A 19,720-nucleotide genomic window follows, 5' to 3' on the forward strand; every position below is an offset into this window, starting at 1 on the left:
CTGTTTTCTTCTCTCCCAGCGCCATATTGTGGGAGAGCAGATGCATAGAATAAGTCTTAATTCCAGTAACTTAGTCTAGTCCGAGTTGCTCCCCACACCTGCCATTGGATCAGCCCGGTGCGCCGGCCGCAGGGTGAACCAACGGCAAAGGAAGACTTTTCTCTCTGTCTCTATCACTGTCCACTCTGCCTGTCAAAAAAAAAAAAAAAAAAAAAAAAAAAAAAAGAAAAAGAAACACTACAAAAGCTCATTTCTCTATAGTGACCCTTGATAGTCCCACTCGTATTCCATACTTTCTTTTGGAGACTTCCACAGTTAGTAAATAGGCATTTCTATATTCACATTCCCAAAACACTTAAACAAAACTGCATTATATACCTAATTATAAAATTTCAGGTTTAATTTTCAACATGAAAGGTTTTATGTTTTTCTAACTGTAGAAGAATATCCATCATTTATGAATTTTAATTTCATATTTATTTTTTTCATACATACTAATTTTCTTGTCTAAGACATTTTTTTAAATTTCCTTACTTCTTTTTCCATGTCATAAATATCCTTCTGAAGCCTTAATAGTTTATAGAGTCTCAGTATTTGGAAAAATCTTTAAGTTCTATGTGTCACATACTCAGACTGTTTATTTTAATAACACTGAAAATTATAGCGTATAAAAAGCATCCTCATGTTAAATGTTTTTTACACATCGCTGTTTTCTTACATCAAGTACTAGACAGAAAATTGTGGTGGCAACAGTAATGCAATTATTAACCAAATACATATTGCATATTCCTTGCATCTTACATAGTATTTGCCCTAGTAGTCTTATGTTTCTTCCACTTTCAAAGATTAGTTAAGAGATTTTATCTGAATTACACATAGATGTGTATAGGCCTAGTATGCAGGTCTTACAGAATATAAAAAATGTTTTCTTAAATTCCATAAAAAATTTAAGTATCTCCCATTCCCTAAGCTACCACTTGATTACTCTATTTAGTCCACAGTAGTTTCATACTAACATCTCCATGTGATGGGTATCTGTTTTCCTAGCTATGGGTTCATGAAGGTACAGACTTGGGAAGGATCATAACTGACATCTATAGGACTCTTTCCTCTTATTTTAGGAACCAGAAATCATGGATAATCACCAGATTATCTGGGTACTGCAATTATCTGACCCTGGAATTATCAATTTCTTGGGTTAACTGAGCCCTTAAGGATCTGCCATTAAGAAGGTTACTGAAACAACATGTCAGCTGAAATACTTAATTATGACTTTATTGTCACTTCTGATCACTACTGTAAAGAGATATTTTTCATCTTGCCCTCAAATACTGTAAAAAGTTTCATCTTTTATAAGAGACATGTACACTCAGTTTGAAAGTAAATCCATTCATGGCTACTATTTATCACTAATGTTACAAGAAAAATATGAGTTGACTTTAAAGACACTAAGATTTTAAAACTCCTGAAGACATGAGGTCCCTCAGTATTTGGAAAAGGTAAACGAGCTGAAAGAGTGACATTCGTTTTGTAGACAGTAATCAGATATCACTCAGTGTCACGGAAAACCAGTCAACTTGGTTACAGTGAACTCACCTGGAGCTGAAGTCCACGGCGTCCTTCAAGGCTGGTGCCAACATGCTGTCAGTCAGAACCCCTTATCTGAAATATCACAGGCCAGGAACTGGTTGCCTTTTACTTCTTTCTGAAACAGAACAGACTGCCAGTCATTTTTTTTTTCTTTGCATGTCCCTTCAAGCATATTGAAATATTCATTATGTTATCTTTTCCTGACACATTAGAGACTCATTTATCAAAATGAGTAACAAAGAAACAAACTCTTCACCTTTATACTTCAATGAGTAATATAGCACCTGTATAAGTCAAAGGACCACCTATATTTCATCTGCAATAAAATGTTCTGATGAAAGGTTACTCATTATCTCAGTACAGTCATTCCTATCCATTATGATTTAAGTAATCGATGTGTTAATCTACAAAGCCATTTTCTATGTATTATCCTTGGGGCCTGTAAATCAAGACACTTTTTTAAACCCCAGAAAGACAAGTTCAGGGTTAGAAATATTTCATTCCGAGTTCCTTTTTTACCATGAAAAAGAATCTCGGCAGGAAACAGAATAATTCAACTCTATTAGTTTTATGTGTGTCCTTTTGAGAGACAAGGATGAGGAATTCTGAGGTCTCCTCCCACATGTCAGAGTGTCACTACTATAGAATGTTGGGATGCAAGTAAATGATTTGGGAATGTGATGAAGTCATAGGCATGGCAATAATTTTAGAGCTGAGCTGCCTGTGAATGGTGTGTACCAGGAAAGATGGTTCACTCAACTAGAGCCATCTGGCCTTCAAAGCTCTCAGTCTTTGTAGTAACAAAGTGTTAACAACTGAATAGCTTAAGGAGCTCTAACGAAACACCCAAGTGACAATGATGCAGCAATACACCCATTTTATTGTACGTTCAACACCTGCCTCACTATTGTTTTTGCCTACCTCCCTCTGCCCAGGACTTTGTGTCAGACTTTGAACTGGATCTCATGATGAGGACCCTGAATTTGCTGAACTTCTGAATGCTCACTGCCCACCTAAATCTTCAAAGACAAGACTGATCCGATTACTATACCCTACAGCTTCATTTACATGCCAAGGTACCCCATCTTTCTTCCTATTACGTCTACATGGAACCAATTGGCCATTTGGACCACCACTTGACCCCAGTACCACCCTCTTTGAATCAATAATGTGGATCTGTGTATTTCAACACATGAAACACTTTATTCTGGTGTCAAGCTAGAATCTTTTTGTGTCCAGTTGTTAGTAACTCTGTTATAAGAGTTTTCCTTTGCAGTGTGATACGAAAGCCTTAAGGAAGGCCTGCTTGAATCACTTTATAATCCAGACCTTAGGGACAATATTGTTCTGCCCTTGCAGAAACCTAAAATTTTCTAATTCTAAAATTTTCTTTTCTCATTCTGGAACCCATCTTGTTTCCTTTATTTCTTCTGCTATTGCCACAATAAGACTTTTATCAGTTCTCATTTAGATAATGACAATAACTTCTTGAACACTGATCTGGTACCAGATGAAAGCAGATGGCAGTTTAAATTAAGATAATTTGAGGAGAGCTTAGAATAAGGAAAAAAAAAACCATTTAGAGCATGTGGCTGTATATAGTGAAGCTGCAAGGGAAGGTGTGGTACAGTTATTCCCACTCCTAGATCTGCAGACATGAGAACAGGCATTGACATCCAGAAGTCAGAAATGCAGAAAGTGCCTCCCAGACAGGAGCAGTGACTTTGCCTGGGAGTCACAGATAGCCCAAGAGCACAGCATAGAAGGGAGTCTAAGCCTGAAACACTTATTTCCTCCCTTGCTACAAATGGAATAATTATATTGGACTGCATAGGCCAGGTTGCAGGCCACCCTCCAGGTTACAAACTAGGATGGAAAAAGATCTAATCTGAAAGGAGAATAGAGGAGGTCCAGCAAATACTTTTATTCATATTCAAGAGCATGGCCATTAGAATCAGTTGTACAGTTGAGTATTGCTATACCTAGTTGTGCAACTCTAAACAAATTACTTTCATAATTCTTGATATCATTTGTATAATGAAACTAATGTATATTTCAGAGGATTTTACCTTCATTTTCAGATTCATGTAGATTGCTCTAATATGCCATAAGTTATTCAATCAGAACTCTCCTCAAATTGCTTAAGAAATCTTGCTTCCATAACAGAGGTTATGATAAACAACTTCACATGCATAAGTTAGTACCCAAGAGGAGGTACATCTGTAGTATACATTCCTGTGAGTGCATGCGAGGAGGACAAGGGTTAAGTGTGCACATCCTATTTTTAAATATGGTACCACATTTACTTCCCTGAGAAACAAACCAATTTGTACTCCCACCAGAAATCTGTAAGACTGCATGAATGGGCAGATTAGGTTTTTGCAGATATAAAGTGACAAATGTTTATAGTGTCATTTTACCTATATTTAAAATTATGAGGCAGATTCAATGTCTATGACATTTAAGGGACATTTGTGTATTTTTTCCTATGAAATTTCAGTTAATATCTTTTGCCAATTTATATGTAAAATGCAGTTTAAAATTTTATGTGTTTGTAAAATGAAGCAAACCTATTAACTAGAACAGCAGAAATATTCCTGTGTTTGAGATTTTTTTTCAAGTTTTTGTCCCCTTAGAATCTTAGTCAAGAAAGTTTATTACAAAGAGGTCCCACAGTGCCCTCTGGTGGTATCCTGTTCCATTACATCTTCCTTGCACTAACTCCTGGGGCAAACACTCTAATTAGATAGTTTACTAGGGACTTTTCCTCAGCCTCCAAGCCCACCCAAGTCTCCTCAATCCTAAGAACATACGGCAGTACAACCAAATTGAAAGCAAAAGACAAATTAGAGCTACTCCAACCTTAACGAAGTAATTAATACCTGGAAGTTACTGGGTATGCTAACAGGATTTTTTCCTTCTTGGTTTCTTTTCAGAATGGCTCTAGCATATTTTATCAGTGGACTACAGTACAGACTCATTCTGGGCTGTCAGACTGTCATTCTTACCTATACAGAAATGGAATTAAAAGAGCTATCCTAATCCCCCAAATTTTGAGCATTTAAAATATCAACACGGTCAGAAGCCCCAAATACATTAAATTCCTCAAGTATTTGAAATATGGGTCATGTTTTAAGTCTTGTGATTTATCATTGAATATATGTAATCCTGTCCTTGCAGTACCTAACTTCTAGGTGGAAGAGACAGAAGATAGCAGAGAATAACTAACCAAACTGTGTCAAATTAGAAAACCTGATTTTATAAGTGGGGGAGCATATTTTAGTTTAGAAAGACAAAGTATGGACCTCTTTTAAAAAATGGTATCTGATTAAGGATTTGAAGGAGGAACAGAGTTAACTATGTGGAAGTCTACAGAGTTTTGTATGAAGCAGAAACAGCCCTAATCCCCTAGCATGCTTTGGAAATGTAGTGGATGCCTAAAACATACCCTTCCAGACGGAAGGACTTTACCCCGCAGCTGCTTGGAGTGCCAGCGGCAGACCACTGTGACTCAGGGAACTGCCCTCAGCCTGCCCTGACGCTGTACCAAGATCTCACTTAAAGGTATCTATTATCCAGGGACTGGACATACAGCATGAAGTCCTGGGCTGTTAACGATAGTGCAGAGCAGCAATATGTGCTGTAACTGAGGCCTACGCTGAGGTGACTCTGCAGCTCATCATCTCTGCTTCTGCATGCTCATCCCTGCTGTCCCGTTATCTTCTATGGATGTTGATTACTTTTACTTCTGTTGTATACTTACTGTATACAGATCTGTATGTTATTTGAAGAGTAGATCGTACAGGCACATATAATGTATACTCATTTCAGATATATTGGCTATCTACTATACGGTGGCACTAATTTTGATGCTTAGAGTAAAATACAGCCAAATGCACACAGTTTTGTGACCATGTAGTGCTATCGCATGAAGACAATAATTAGGTAAGACACACTATACAGAATGTGGCAATAAGTGCTAAGAAGAGAAAGCCGTAGAAATCTAAGAAATGCCTTGGAAAGAGTCACAGTTTTAGATAGAGTAGTGAGGTAAATCCTTTGTACGGCAACATTTGTGTAAGACCTCAACACTATGAGGAGTTGGGCACATGGAACTCAAGAGGACACTACAGGCAGAGGCAACAGGGAGAGCCAAGTCTAATGAGAGTCTAGAGACTGTTTAAAAAAATGTGTACCAAGGTTGTTTAAATAACTAGGTCAAATGCCCATCCTTGTTAAGGCTCCATTTGGGATGCCTATACCCAGTATCAAAGTTCTTGAGTTCAAGTCTTGACTCTGTTCACAATTCCAGTTTTATTCTAATGCATTCCCTAGAAGAAAACAGGTAGTAAGTCAAGTTGCTGCATTCTTGCTATGCACATGGGAGGTGCAGATTTTTTTAAAAAAAGATTTTGAGAGGTGGAGTTAGAAAGGTCTTCCCTCCACTAGTTCACTCCCCAAATGGCTGCAATGGCTGGAGCTGAGCTGATCTGAAGCCAGGTGCTCCCATGTGGGAGCAGGGGCCCAAGCACTTATGCCAACTTCCATTGCTTTTCCAGTCCATCAGCAGAGAGCTGGATTGGAAAAGGAACATCCAGGACACAAACTGATGTCCATATGGGATGCAAGCACTGCAGGCAGAGGCTTAGCCTACTCATTCCACAGCATGGGCCCCTGGATTGAGTTTTATCTCCCAGATTTAACCTGCCCAATATCAGAGTATTTAGGGAATGAGCTAGTAGATAGGAGCAGTCTCTCTAGCTGCTTCTCAAAGTTTAAAAACACAGTAATAAATGCAGCTTGTCTTTTGGGGGGTTGGAATGAATGTAGAAGAGGTACAGGCTCACAAGAAGTAGTGAAACAGTACTAAAGGAAGCGAGATATCAGCTTTTAGTCCAAATGTGATAGAAAGCCAATGGAGAGTTTTAAGTAGAAAATTAATGAGTCACTATGGCTAAATGTATAGATGAAACGGAAAGGCATTAAAATGAAAAAGATAATGAAAGGGGCTACGGCAATAATCTAGAAAGGATAGGTGTGACTTAGACCAGAGCAGAAACAGTGGAGGTGGAAGAAATGTCTGAAATATGAGTGCATTTGAAGGTTTAAGAGACAGGATCTGCAAACAGCCTCTACTCCAGGTGCTATGACATAACTGCTGGATATTGGATCTGAGTAACAGAAGCAGAGTCAGCACTTAGATAAGAATCAAGAGATCCACTGTGTAAATGTCAGTTTTAAGATCATCATTATCAAACAGGACATTGAGAAATCAGATTAAGTACAAAAATGTGCCTTGAAGAGTAAATTTGGAAGTCAGCAGAATATAGCTGGTATTAAAAGCCATTGAGATCATACGTGAGCAAAGAGGTATAGATGGTTTAAGAAAGGGAGTTGGTGTTATGTCACAGTACCAAACTTGTATCCCACATTAGAGTACCAGTTTGAGTCCTGGATACTCTACTTCCCACCAGTTTTTTTATGCTTTGTCTAGGAAGGCAGAAGATGGTCCTAGGACTCAGTCGCCCAGCATCCACATGGAAACTCAGGATGGATTTCCTGGTTCCTGGGTTTAGCTGGCTGCTGTGGCCAGTTGAGGGGTTAGCCAATATACAGAATATAACGATCTCTCCCTACTCCCATACCACCCTCTGCCTTTCAAATAAACCTCTAAAAAAAGCAGGAAATAAGTTTCAGGATTAGTGTTTGACACAGTAGTCAAGATGCTGGTAGGGAGAGCACATCTGGTATCGGAGAGCATTGGTTCAACTTCCTGTTCCACTTCTCAATCCAGCTACATTCTGCTATCGTGAACCGTGGGAAGCAACAGATGACAGCTCAAGCACCTGGGGGATCCTTACCACCCACGAAGGAGACCAGGTCACATTTTGGTCTCCTAGAATTGGACTGGTCCCGCCCCAGCCAAGCAGGCATCTGTGAAGTAAAACAGCAAATGGAGGGTCTCTGCACATGTCTATCTGCCTCTTAAATAAAAGAGGGAAAAAAGAGGAGGTCCAAGGACCAAATTCTTTATTTCTCAAACTGTTGGGGACATGAAGATAAAACAAGTAGAGAATACAATGACACTACTAATGACATAAGAGAAGTTATAAGGCAGGGTCCCAGAACCTGACTGAAAACAGTGGTTTAAGTAGTATTTCTATGTCAAAAATTGCAATTACATCATAGAAACCAAAGACTTAGAACTGCATATTTAGCTTACAACATAGAGTTCGGGGGTGACCATGACAAGATGTTTGCCAGTGAAATGCATTCCATAGGGTGATGCTAGATTATAATCAACAGAATTTAAGAGGAAAATTTGGAGAGCAAGAAGATGTTTTCATGCACATATATTAAAATTGGATTTATGTCAAAAAGCAATACTCAATAAATGTTGAATTCCTATAGGCCACATTCTTGGGCTACGATGAAAAGTTAAAAATCAGTACCAAGAAGCACACCTCCAGAAATCCATATATATCCGTACATTTTAAAACAGAATAACCAAAGAAATGTAAAAATTTAAAATATTATAAACTGAATGCTAACTATTACATATTGAGTTTGAGAAGGCTTTTTATCCCCTCTGTTGTGCTCTACTTTCACAGGCTGGGTACCATGTCTGTAGTATGCTACATATACAAAAATTCACAATCTTGTATTTTGAGTATTTTCTGCCTTACTAGATTTGGAGCAATTTAAATGCAATACTCATTGTGGTAATCTTTAGCACTTGCAAATCTTATTTAATCACTAGAGGACATTAATTTGTGGACAGTTAACCATATTGCAATATGATAAGCATAAGAGGTGCACACAGGACTTTATGTGGCTGAAGACACTAGGTTAGTGTGTTGAAAAGTAAAAAAAAAAACCTTTAAAGTAGCTGTAAAAATAAGTTTACATAAAGAGAGCAGATTCAAGAGGGGCTTATTTAGACCCCAAAAGGAACCACTTCTGAGTCTAGCTATAACTTTTTGCCTGGAACTCACTGAGGCACATTTTTCTTAAAGAAAATCATATTTTTTCCTTATTGCAAGCTTCCAAGCTACTGCAGCCCTACATGACCTCCATAAACACTGGCTTCACAGAGTACTGCTTGCTAAGTGGCAAGGCTAGGCAGGATCTCTCAAAACATACAACTGTGTTAATGGAGTAATAGACATCTAAGCTCTAAAGTCACAAATGTTTTTCTTCAACCAGTGTTTGGATCATCAAGAGATTTTTCACAACAAATTTTAAGTAAAATCTCACAGGCATGTCACTGTGTGTAAAATATGCTTTCATTGAAGCACAACATTACATGAAGCAGAATTATGAGAACGTGCTGACTCATTCTTAGAGTGCAAATTATGATTATATATTAAAATTTGATTTTGGAAGGTATTCATAAAGTTTTATTTGCTTGTGAAGACCAGAAGTTGTCTGAAAAAAATTTGAATTTTATACCTCAAGATCCAAAATATATCAAGGGAATTATTTTATAAAATATTACATGAATGAACTAAAAAGTTGATATTACCCTTTGTGTCATGTATAAGAGGCTTAATCAGAATGACAAATAGCTTGTGCTTCTACAAAGACCTTTATTTAGCTTACAATAAGGTGCCTTGGAATAGCAAATTTTAGGTATCCAAAGCCATTGCTAGATTTAACATGAGCTTTAGATAAAGTAAAAACATTGTGGCATGTGGGTACTGGAAGGCCAAATTAGATTTTCATTCTGAATCGTGGTCCTGAAGACTAAACACCCCTGAACACTATTGTGAATATTTCATCTTAGAAACCTTGTTTTTCCTTATAACATGTGTGAAACTAAACAATTTATCTCAGGCACATTATTCAAATCTATGAGCAATCAAGTTTACTTTATTAAATTTGCTATTCGTGAGTGAATACATTCATCTTTAGTTATCACAGTCAAGACAGAAGTCATTGTAGCACAGCAGTAGTTAAGCCTCCACTTGCAATGACAGCATCCCATACTGGAGTGGGAAATTGAATCCTAGTGGCTTGGCTTCCAATCCCGATTCTTGCTAATCCACCTGGGATTGCAGTCAAAGGCCCATGTGCTTGGATCCCTATTATCTATGGGGGAGACTTCTCCCATGGACTCATGGCTTTGGTCAGGCCCAGACCTGGCTGTTGTAGTCATTTAGGGAGTATTCAGCACAGGAAAGATCTGTCTGTCCAACATCTCTGTCAAATTGCCTTTAACTTCTCTAGGTTTTTTTTTTTTTTTTCAGTTTAACAGTTCTGATATAATTCATAGATATGATTCTAAAAATATGTGATGTTATTCCCAAAGACTATTAGGGAATTTCAATTATCTGGGTGGTACCTGTGGGTTTCCTTCTTTCAATAATATCTTGCTACTAAACGATTTTATTAGGAAAATATTAATGAAGAAACACAAACTTGAAGAGGGATGGGGGGTGGTTTATAGTGCAAATAATGGTCAAGATGTTTACTGCTGACTCTAAGACTTGTTAGTATTTTTGTGGTCCTGCTCAGCCAAGACCTCATTTTCTTTAGTAGGTAGAATGTTGTGAACTACACTGTTCATTCCACATAAATAGTACAATTTTAGTTTTTTTGAACAAATGACTAGCTGAGATATTGCAGGAAGAGCTGTGCACATCCTGTTCCACCCATTCCTATTCCAGATCCACCTTCATCTTACTCCAATCCTAATCCTAAACATTACTCCTGGAAAAACAGTCTTTGAGTATCAGATGAAGAAGTTATTAATGAAAATGTTCAAGTAGAAGATGTGCAGGAAAATAAAACATGAAATGTTGAGACATAAGTAGTCAACTACTTTTAGCCTCTTTAGTGTTTGGTATCTAATGACAGTACTCTGCTAAATCCATTTATTTTTACAAAGGTACAGTTTTAATAAGAACTCAATGTTTAGTCAAGCACTACAAGAAGTATTTATCCAAGTCACTGCTGTGATCCAATGTTAGTAATTTCAGCAACATTATTGAAGCATAAGGAGAATGGGGCTAGAGTGTGGTGCAGAGGGTAAAGCTGCCACCTCCGACACTGGCATTTCATATGGGGTACCGGTTCATGTCCCAGCTGCTCCACTTCTGTTCCAGCTCCCTAACTGGCCTGGGAAAAATAGTGGAAAATGGTCCGAGTGTTTGGGCCTCTACTACCATGTGGGAAACCCAGAGGAAGCCTCTGCTTTTGGCCTGGTCCAGCTCTGGATATTTGGGGAATAAACCAGCAGATAGGAAATCTGTCTTTCCCTCTAAGTCTAACTTTCAAATAAATAAATCCTTAAGGAAAACATAAAAACAGCATTATTAGTCTAAGCCCCAGAATAATGTGTTTGTAGGACGGTATTTCCAAAAGGTGTGTGGACAGAAGAGAGATGGTAGAACAGTGAGAAGTCACACCACAAAAAGCAAATGATGGACCACATTCACAGGAGACAGGTTTTCAGTAGAGAAGTGACAGAACACTTTGTGTAAGTACTTCTATCCTCTTTTCATTGCCTCACACTCAGCCATGGCCCCCAGCCATCCCTGTATCTACATAACCAGCTCCCAGCTGGGAAACACCATATTGCCACGATAAGGTAGGAAGGGAACGGCTCCAGCCTCTGGCAGTTCTAACTAAAGGAGAACTCCACAGTCCCCACTGACTTCAAGTCCAGAATGGAGAGCTGAATGGGGTCTAAGCAATTACTTGGCTCCAAAAAGTGGGGGAGGGGGGCACATTGAGTCTCTCCTTCCATACCCCCTAAGACACCAGACTCAATATGCTATCGTCACTGAGCTGTTCCAATTCAGTGGACAGCAAGTAGTCCTGCTGCTACCAGAAGCCACCTGAGGCAGACAAGGCAATTTACAAGATGCAGAGTACTGCATCTGTGGGAGTTTTTGAAACATATCCCAGAGGTGTGCTCATTTATTTTCCAGGATCCAGGAGTGTTCTGCTTCTTGAGGCTAGCACCAGCAGCAGTCCATTAGACATCCAGATCCTACCTAAGAATTTCTTCTGTCCCCTAGCTCATGCGCTGGGAGCCCATGGCACGATCACCCTTGTATACCACATAGGAACTGAGGACAGTTCCATCTGTGCCTTCCAGAGCTGGGACTGTTGATGCTGGTATTGCAATCTCTGGAGTAACTTGCATGCACTCACAGTACCTGGAGGGCTCTATCTGTACTGTTTTGGGCAGGTGGCCACTACCATCCAACACAACTGGCACTCACTCTAAGAGACCTAGGTAATGACCTCACTGCATTGTTAACATCAGGACTCTGACAGAACCAAATTACAGGAATTGGCAAAGGATTTGGCAATATGCTCTTGGAGAGCATCAATGTGATTCATCTTGCTCTGACGTTAGTTAATTCTGAACTAATGGGAAGAAGACTCAAGAGTTTCCACATTCTGTTTATAGATTTATAATGCAATCCAAATCTAGGTCTGAAGAATGTTAGTAAACCTAACCAGGGACTTTATTTTGCTTCCAAAAATGCAAGGAGACACCCTAAAACTTTTTTTAAATAAGAGTGGCCTTTTCAAAACTAAGGAATGAAGAAGCAAAAGAAAAGTAGCAATCAAAAGCTGTTCTCCCTACAGAGTCCTAGAATGAAGGGAACCCATGCATCCAGTCTCAGAAATTTTTAAATAAGTAGCTTATATGAAGCATGGAGATTTGTACATTCCCAGTTTATTCATCTCGTAAAAACCAACTGTGAATGGGGCTACCTAATCTCAAACTGTGAACTAAGATATGTCCAAATAAGCATTTTTCCTAAAGTTAGTGTTGGGTATTTTAGAAAAAGTAATGAGAAAATGACTAATATAAGGTTACTAGAACCAGTCACAGCATTATAAAGCAGATTGAAAGGATAGAATTTTAGGACTAGTGTAATCACAGATCTCAAAATAACAGATTTCATTGCTGTGGCAGTGGAAGTAGTGATAATCTGTGCCTGCAAATACATCTGAAGTACTTGGGTTTTACAATGGTTTTCATTTTAAAATGTGGGAAAGTATCTGCCATTTGAGGCCTTTAATGGTACAGGGACAATAACTGTTCAGTGCACCAGCTTCTAGTGACAAAATTAGTAACCTTGAGAGGAAGAAAAAATTATGGCCACAGCATTCATCACCAACCCATGGCAAGTTGCAAGAATCTCTAAACAGTTTTGAAAATGTTCCTATCTCCTAGAGTTAAAACTGACTATGTTCTGATCAGACTGATTTTAACTGTTTGGTGTTGGGACTGCAAAGCAAACTATCTAGCCTTGATTGACCTATGGAAAATTTATGGTCCCCTTTTGAAAAATAAAACATTTAGGAAGCGATCTTAGGAAGGAACATTTGAATCAATGAACCTAGAATTTTAAACCCCTAAATTCCTCTTATCTTCCTGGCCAATGAGAGCACCACCTTCCAACTTGTTGGGAAAAGTTTTATCTCCCTTGTCAGGGAACATACAAAGACATGTAATATCAGATGGGATCATCACAAACTAATGTTATTTTCTTCAGGATCACTCTACATTTCTTTGCCTATAGGTCTATAACCAGGGTGAGATCTCAGTACAGATTGAGTGGAGAAGTGCAACTTTGCTTAAGATTATATACCAGTGGAATTGTAGTTAGCTAATATTGAGAGAGCCAGAACCAGGGCTGAACATGTGAAAACTGACCGAGTTTGCTTTACCAAGGTAAGTGAGCAAAAGACCAAGTAAAAAGATTTGAGACAGGACCTACTCATGCAGTCAGTAATTGAGCAAGAACTGGAGTTGATCTAAATTTGTGTATCATGATGATTCCTTTAAGCTTTCACATAACTGTTGCCTACAGAAAGCGAAGGAGACTTGTTAGAATGTTGTTTGCTAAAGTAACAGAAGGGCTGAGGTTTAAGAAAGTATACAATGTGTTTACTCATGTGGACTTAAATGGTCGGTGCAGAAGCCTAAGTCTGGGCTGTGAAGATACCCCGCAGTAGCTTGTTCTCATGCAGCATGATCTTTCGAGGAGCTTCAACCATGCGCAAGAATGAATGACAGGCTGGCCCCTGTTGAGGAGAAATTCTCTATTACATAATTAATATTTCTCTTCCTTTCTGAAGGAGACTTAGTACAATTTTGCCAGGGGAACTGTTCAATGAGGAAAGTACAACACCCAGCAATTTCAGAGACTGTTAGAAATAGGATCTAACATTGAAGTACAGTGCAGTCAGTCCTCCAAGTTTATGTGCTCTACATCCATTAAATCAAACAACCATGAATTAAAAACTATTGTGAGGGGCTGGCGCCGTGGCTCACTTGGTTAATCCTCTGCCTGCGGCACTGCCATCCCATATGGGCGCCAGGTTCTAGTCCTGGGTGCTCCTCTTCCAGTTCAGCTCTCTGCTATGGCCCGGGAGGGCAGTGGAGGATGGCCCAAGTGCTTGGGTCCCTGCACCTGCATGAGAGACCAGGAGAAGCACCTGGCTCCTGGCTTTGGATTGGCACAGTGCCGGCCGTGGCGGTCATTTGGAGAGTGAACCAATGGAAGGAAGACCTTTCTCTGTCTCTCTATACCTCTGTCAAATAAAAAGAAATTAAAAAAAAAAACTATTGAGAATTGCATCTGTATTGAACATGCACCATGTTTTCTTGTTATTCCCTAAACAATACAGTATATTTACTGTATTTATGTAGTATTTACATTAGATCAAGTACATTTATGGGAAAGATGAATTCATGGGAAAGATGCATTTTTGCAAATTCAAGGTCATTTTGTGTAAGGGATTTGTACAGTCAGTGTTTATCAATGGGAGGGGGTCCTAGAACTAATCCTCCACAGGTACTTGGAAACTGTATTTTAAACCTGATCATAGACTTGCCATTGGAGAAAGGGCTTGTGTAGACCAAGGAACAAATTAAGTCTTTTCCAATTTCACTGCACAGTATCTGATGTTTGCAGATCCATTTGACAGTTTTCTCTGAGAACTGCAACGTGAATATTTACTTACTGCATACACAGGGAAGGCTTATATAGCAGTTCGAAGAGACCTTACATTGGTTCCAAAGCCTACAGAGTAAGGGCCATTTTGACAGAAGGAGGCAGAAGATGTCTTCCAGACTTTGCTGGTCAGGATAAATCACCTGCAGTAGTGCATTTTAGGGCAAGTTCCACAAGCGTATACCACCAAAGGATGAGAAGACAGTGACTGTATCCTATTCCTATTCAACTTGGTTGTTTTGTTCATGCCAAACCAACATGAATTAAAGGTCATAGTTTTGAAGGTTTTATCTATGTGTCAAACTTGGCAGGGCCCTGGTGCCCAGAAATGTGTTCAATGTTATTTTGAATGGTTCTGTGAAGGTCTTTTTGGATAATATTAAAGTCAGTAGGAATTGAGAAAATACTCTCCATAAGCTGTGCAAGCCTTACCCAATACATTCAGGTCTGAACAGAATAAAAAGAGAACTTCAGCTGAGAACTTGAACTACAACATCACTTCTTTCTTAGAGCCCAGCCAGATGGCCTTGTCATTGCAACTGTATATTTTGGACTCCCTAACCTTGGGAGGCCAATTCCTTAAATGTCTCTCTTTCCCTCACACAACTCCTAGATTTCTATGGAGAACCCTACGTAATACATTGGTGAACTATAAATTTAACCATTAAGGCTATGGTGTTTTTTTTTTTTTTTTTTTTTTTGACAGGCAGAGTGGACAGTGAGAGAGAGAGACAGAGAGAAAGGTCTTCCTTTTTGCCGTTGGTTCACCCTCCAATGGCCGCCGCGGCCGGCGCGCTGCGGCCGGCGCACCGCGCTGATCCGATGGCAGGAGCCAGGAGCCAGGTGCTTTTCCTGGTCTCCCATGGGGTGCAGGGCCCAAGCACCTGGGCCATCCTCCACTGCACTCCCTGGCCACAGCAGAGGGCTGGCCTGGAAGAGGGGCAACCGGGACAGAATCCGGAGCCCCGACCGGGACTAGAACCCCGTGTGCCGGCGCCGCTAGGCGGAGGATTAGCCTAGTGAGCCGCGGCGCCGGCCCGGCTATGGTGTTTTTATTGCAGGAAATTGAAGGTCTGAGTTTGGTGAATAAGACTTTTGCTCGATGAAATCTTGAGTCCTGTAATTACTATGATTTTTACAGAAGGAAACAGTTTTGCACACACTTTAGTTCTTGAGGGTGCCATTTGACAATGCTTTATGTCATATCCATGCTGTATACATTCTACTTCCTGCTACAGGGTTTTACTGTCATGTGGCACATGCTGTCAAGAAATTTAAAAACAAATATATACTTACCCTGCAATTCACTTTTGCAGCTGTTTGTATATAAATGCAGAATTTTCTAGTTGGGGTTTTAGTCCATTTTTTTCCTTATCTATTCATTACCTTGAAGTAATATAGGTGTTTGGACAATTGGTTAAAAATTATTATAGGAGAGGTTATTTGACCTAGTGGTTAAAATGTCATTTGGGATGTTTTCATCTCATATCAAATTACCTGGGATTGGGCACTGACTGCTCCTAATTCCAGCTTGCTGCTGGAATGTGTACACTGGGAGCAGCAGGTGATGGCTCAAGATGGTTGAGTCCCTACCACCCACTCAGGGGACTTCACATTGAGTTCTTGTCGCCTGCCTTTGTTCTCGCCCAGCCCTGGCTGCTATGTGCATTTGAGGAGTAGACTAGCAGATAGGAGATTTGTCTGTCAGCCTCTCAAATTATGTATACAAATCTTGAAATATTTCTCCATGAACAGCTTCACTAATGAACTCTTCCATGTAGAATGCAACATAGTATTTTTTCTTCTAATTGGGGATATTTAATATTCAAGTTTAAATATGATGCTCTAACATTGAATATGCTTTGTATAAGTACTGCCTTCAAAAGACTATTTCTAAAATGTATATGCTGATAAGAAAATGGTTTTTCCCAATTTAAAAAAAGAATATCAATTAGGCATAAATAGAAAATTTCCTATCATCTATGAGAACACTGAATTCATAGGGAATCCATGAATATTTAGTTTTTAGAATACAATATTAACATAATATTAAACATCGTTATACATATGAAATGTCATCCTCCCTCTCATTTGAGATAAGTTCTTATTTTCTTCCATAACAGTTTCTGGATATATTTTAAGTTATTGCTATGTAGAAAGAGTAACATTAGGTAGCTACATACACAATTTAATATAAGTAAATTTTTGCTTCAAGAGGTTATATCTTGATAAGTCAGGAAAAGAATATAAAGGAATGATATCAACTTACATTTTAATTAGAATATTCTAGTTTAATATTAAATTGTCATACTTCTAATAAGAGAAAGATACCCCCTTTCCATTTAAAGGTAATTACAAAACAAAATTAAAGCCCTCTCATTAAAAACAAGAAAAACGTGTAACTAAATGCTTAGGATTTATTTCAGTGAGGCAAAGGAATTAAACACAGAAACCACTTCCTCTCACCATAAATTAGGCATAGAAATCTTAATAAAAGAGTAGTCAGATCCTTTTAATAAAGAATCTCAGGGTAAAAAAATCTAGTATAAGCCTGTAAAAGGGGCATTCATTTAAAAACAAAAACAAAAAATCAAGGAATGAATGAGGCAATAAGTAAATGCATAGTAACTAGTGGAGTATGTGGAGTGGAGCAATTCGGACTAGACTGTTACTCGAATTAAGACTTATTCTATGCATCTGCTCTCCCACAATATGGCGCTGGGAGAGGAGGAAACAGCTTCTACACAGCTGCCTCCAGTTCAACCAATAAACAGCAGGACCTGCTCCTGACTGGAGGAGAGCAGCGTACTCGGCGTGTGGGTAGCAGAGTTGGGATTGGTGGAAGAGGACTATAAAGGAGGAGAGAGACAACATGCACCAGGAACATCTATCTGAAGGAACACCTGTGCAGCCCCTGAGAGAGCTGGCCGGCAGTGTGCCGCTCCCCTGCGGAAGTGGGGAAAGTGGCAGGGGGAACCGCCCTTCCACGGAGGTGGAAGGGACGGTAGCCAACCCGGGAAGAACCAGCAGCAAACCCGGGGAGGGCCGAGCAGACAAAAGAACAACACAGGGTCCTGTGTCGTTCCTCCGTGAAGAGGGGGAGTGACAGTATGTAACTTCATCATGCAAAAAATAACCAAGAGAACAGTAAAATATATGTATGGATTTTTTTTTTAATTTGACAGGTAGAGTTATAGACAGTGAGAGAGACTTAGAGAAAGGGCTTCCTTCCATTGATTCACCCCCAAAATGGCTGCCATGGCCGACACTGTGCCATTCTGAAGCCAGGAGCCAGGTGCTTCCTCCCAAGTCTCCCATGGGGGTGCAGGGACCCAAGCACTTGGGCCATCTTCCACTGCTCTCTCGGGCCATAGTAGAGTGCTGGACTGGTAAAGGAGCAGCTGGGACTAGAACCTGGTGCCCATATGGGATGCCGGCTCCGCAGGCAGAGGATTAACCAAGTGAGCCACAGTGCTGGCCCCAATGGATTCTTGATGTCCTGATAAAGAAGGAATCTGTTGTACCCAGTCAGACCAGTTTGAACATGGCAAAGCCCTCCCCTGATGGGGAAAAACGTAAGCAAGAAGTCCCCCCAAAGCCTCTATTGATATCAGAGATACCTTAAGCTTTTGATAAGGAGTCCTTCAGTCCTAGTGTATTTCACCCACCCTTGTAAGCTAGAGACCTCACTCCAAATGCCTCCCAGAGACTGATAAGCACATGCTTGCAACACAGACACCTTGTTCCCACTGCTGTGCAAACTACACTGGAGTAGTGTGCGTCACTGTAGCTTATAGAGGTTGACAAGTGCACTGCTATTGCTGATATGTGTGCTGTGCCACAGCCCAGGTACACTGGAGCCACCTCCTCCCCATGTGGCCCATGGAAACCAACAAGTACCCTCTTGCTATCATGAAGCTCCATGGCACCCCACCTGCCTGAGTCCACTGGGGTGGACACACAGGTATCCTGCTCAGTCAATGTGTGCATTATATTAGCTTTGATCACAGGAGTGTCTACCACTTGAGACCTTGGAGACAGAGAAGCTCACTGTCATACCTACTGACTGGAAAGCCATCAATTGCAAGTAAGGTAGCTGGACAGAGCCTCCACTACAGTATACAAGTGTCATAGCTAGTGTAGCAGACCAAATGTACACCCTAAAAGATCTTCACAATATTATACTTCAAGTGCCACCCTATACAAATGGTGGACACAATAGATCTATCAGATGCACAAATGTTTATATATCTCCCAAGGAACATAGTAACTCTATGGAAAAGATCCCAAAAAGAAATTTGGGTATAAAAAGATTCAATAAGGAAATTCAATGAGGTACAGAAAACAAAACCAAAGCAATAAAATTATAAAAAACAAATCATGATAGGCAAAATTCAGAGATAAATTTTTAAAAGTAAATAGAAATATGACTCAAAAATTATCAAATATAATCAAGAGTCTCAATAGATCAATAAATGGCAATTTATGAAGTTTATGGCAGGTCTTTTGAAATAACAGATAAAATGAGACTCCAAGACTTATGAGGTAACAATAAAACAGCAATAAAACTATGAGTGATCCAGAACACATAAGAGGGAAAACATCACAGAAAGCCAATTTAATAGCTGTAAACTTCCCAAATTTTAAGATACGGACACCTAAAGTCTAGAAGATTCAAAGGACCACAAATCAGTGTAACCCAAGAAGTCTTCACTATTGTGTTTTATACTCAAAAACTCCAGAGAATTCTAGAAGAGAAAGCCCCCAGCCCATTTAAAGGAGTCACTTAAGCAGTTGATTACTCAAGTGATTTGACAAATGTTTCAACAGAAACTTTTCAGGTTGAGAAGGAATGACATGACATTTAAAGTTCTGAAAGGAAACTCCCAAAAATTATATCCAGCAAAGCAATCATTCAGAAAAGGAAAAATATTTACCAACTCAAAAACTGAGGTGATTCATCACTACCAGAGCAGTCTCACAAAAAATCACTCAATTAAGTCCTCAATCCATATGCAAAAGGAAGATAACTACTATCATGGAAACATGTGAGTATAAAACCTACTAGAAGGAGCATATTTTTAGCCTAGTGGTTAAGGTATCAGTGGTTAAGATGCCTGTATCCCCTATCAGAATACCTTGGT

At 39.5% G+C, this 19,720-nt stretch overlaps 1 protein-coding gene across 1 annotated transcript in view; it reads right to left on the reverse strand.

The window, feature by feature from the left end:
- PTPRD (protein tyrosine phosphatase receptor type D) overlaps nt 1-19,720 on the reverse strand; it is a 1,783,257-nt gene that overhangs the window by 1,738,452 nt on the left and 25,085 nt on the right. Inside the window, exon 2 of the mRNA XM_089316625.1 lies at nt 1,597-1,705. The gene's annotated coding sequence lies outside the window, so the exon portion shown is untranslated. The remainder of the gene's footprint in view (nt 1-1,596; nt 1,706-19,720) is intronic.

The sequence above is a fragment of the Oryctolagus cuniculus genome, chromosome 1 (genome assembly GCF_051225735.1).
Source record: "Oryctolagus cuniculus isolate XC-2025 breed Fujian yellow rabbit chromosome 1, ASM5122573v1, whole genome shotgun sequence".
Classification (NCBI taxonomy): domain Eukaryota; kingdom Metazoa; phylum Chordata; class Mammalia; order Lagomorpha; family Leporidae; genus Oryctolagus; species Oryctolagus cuniculus.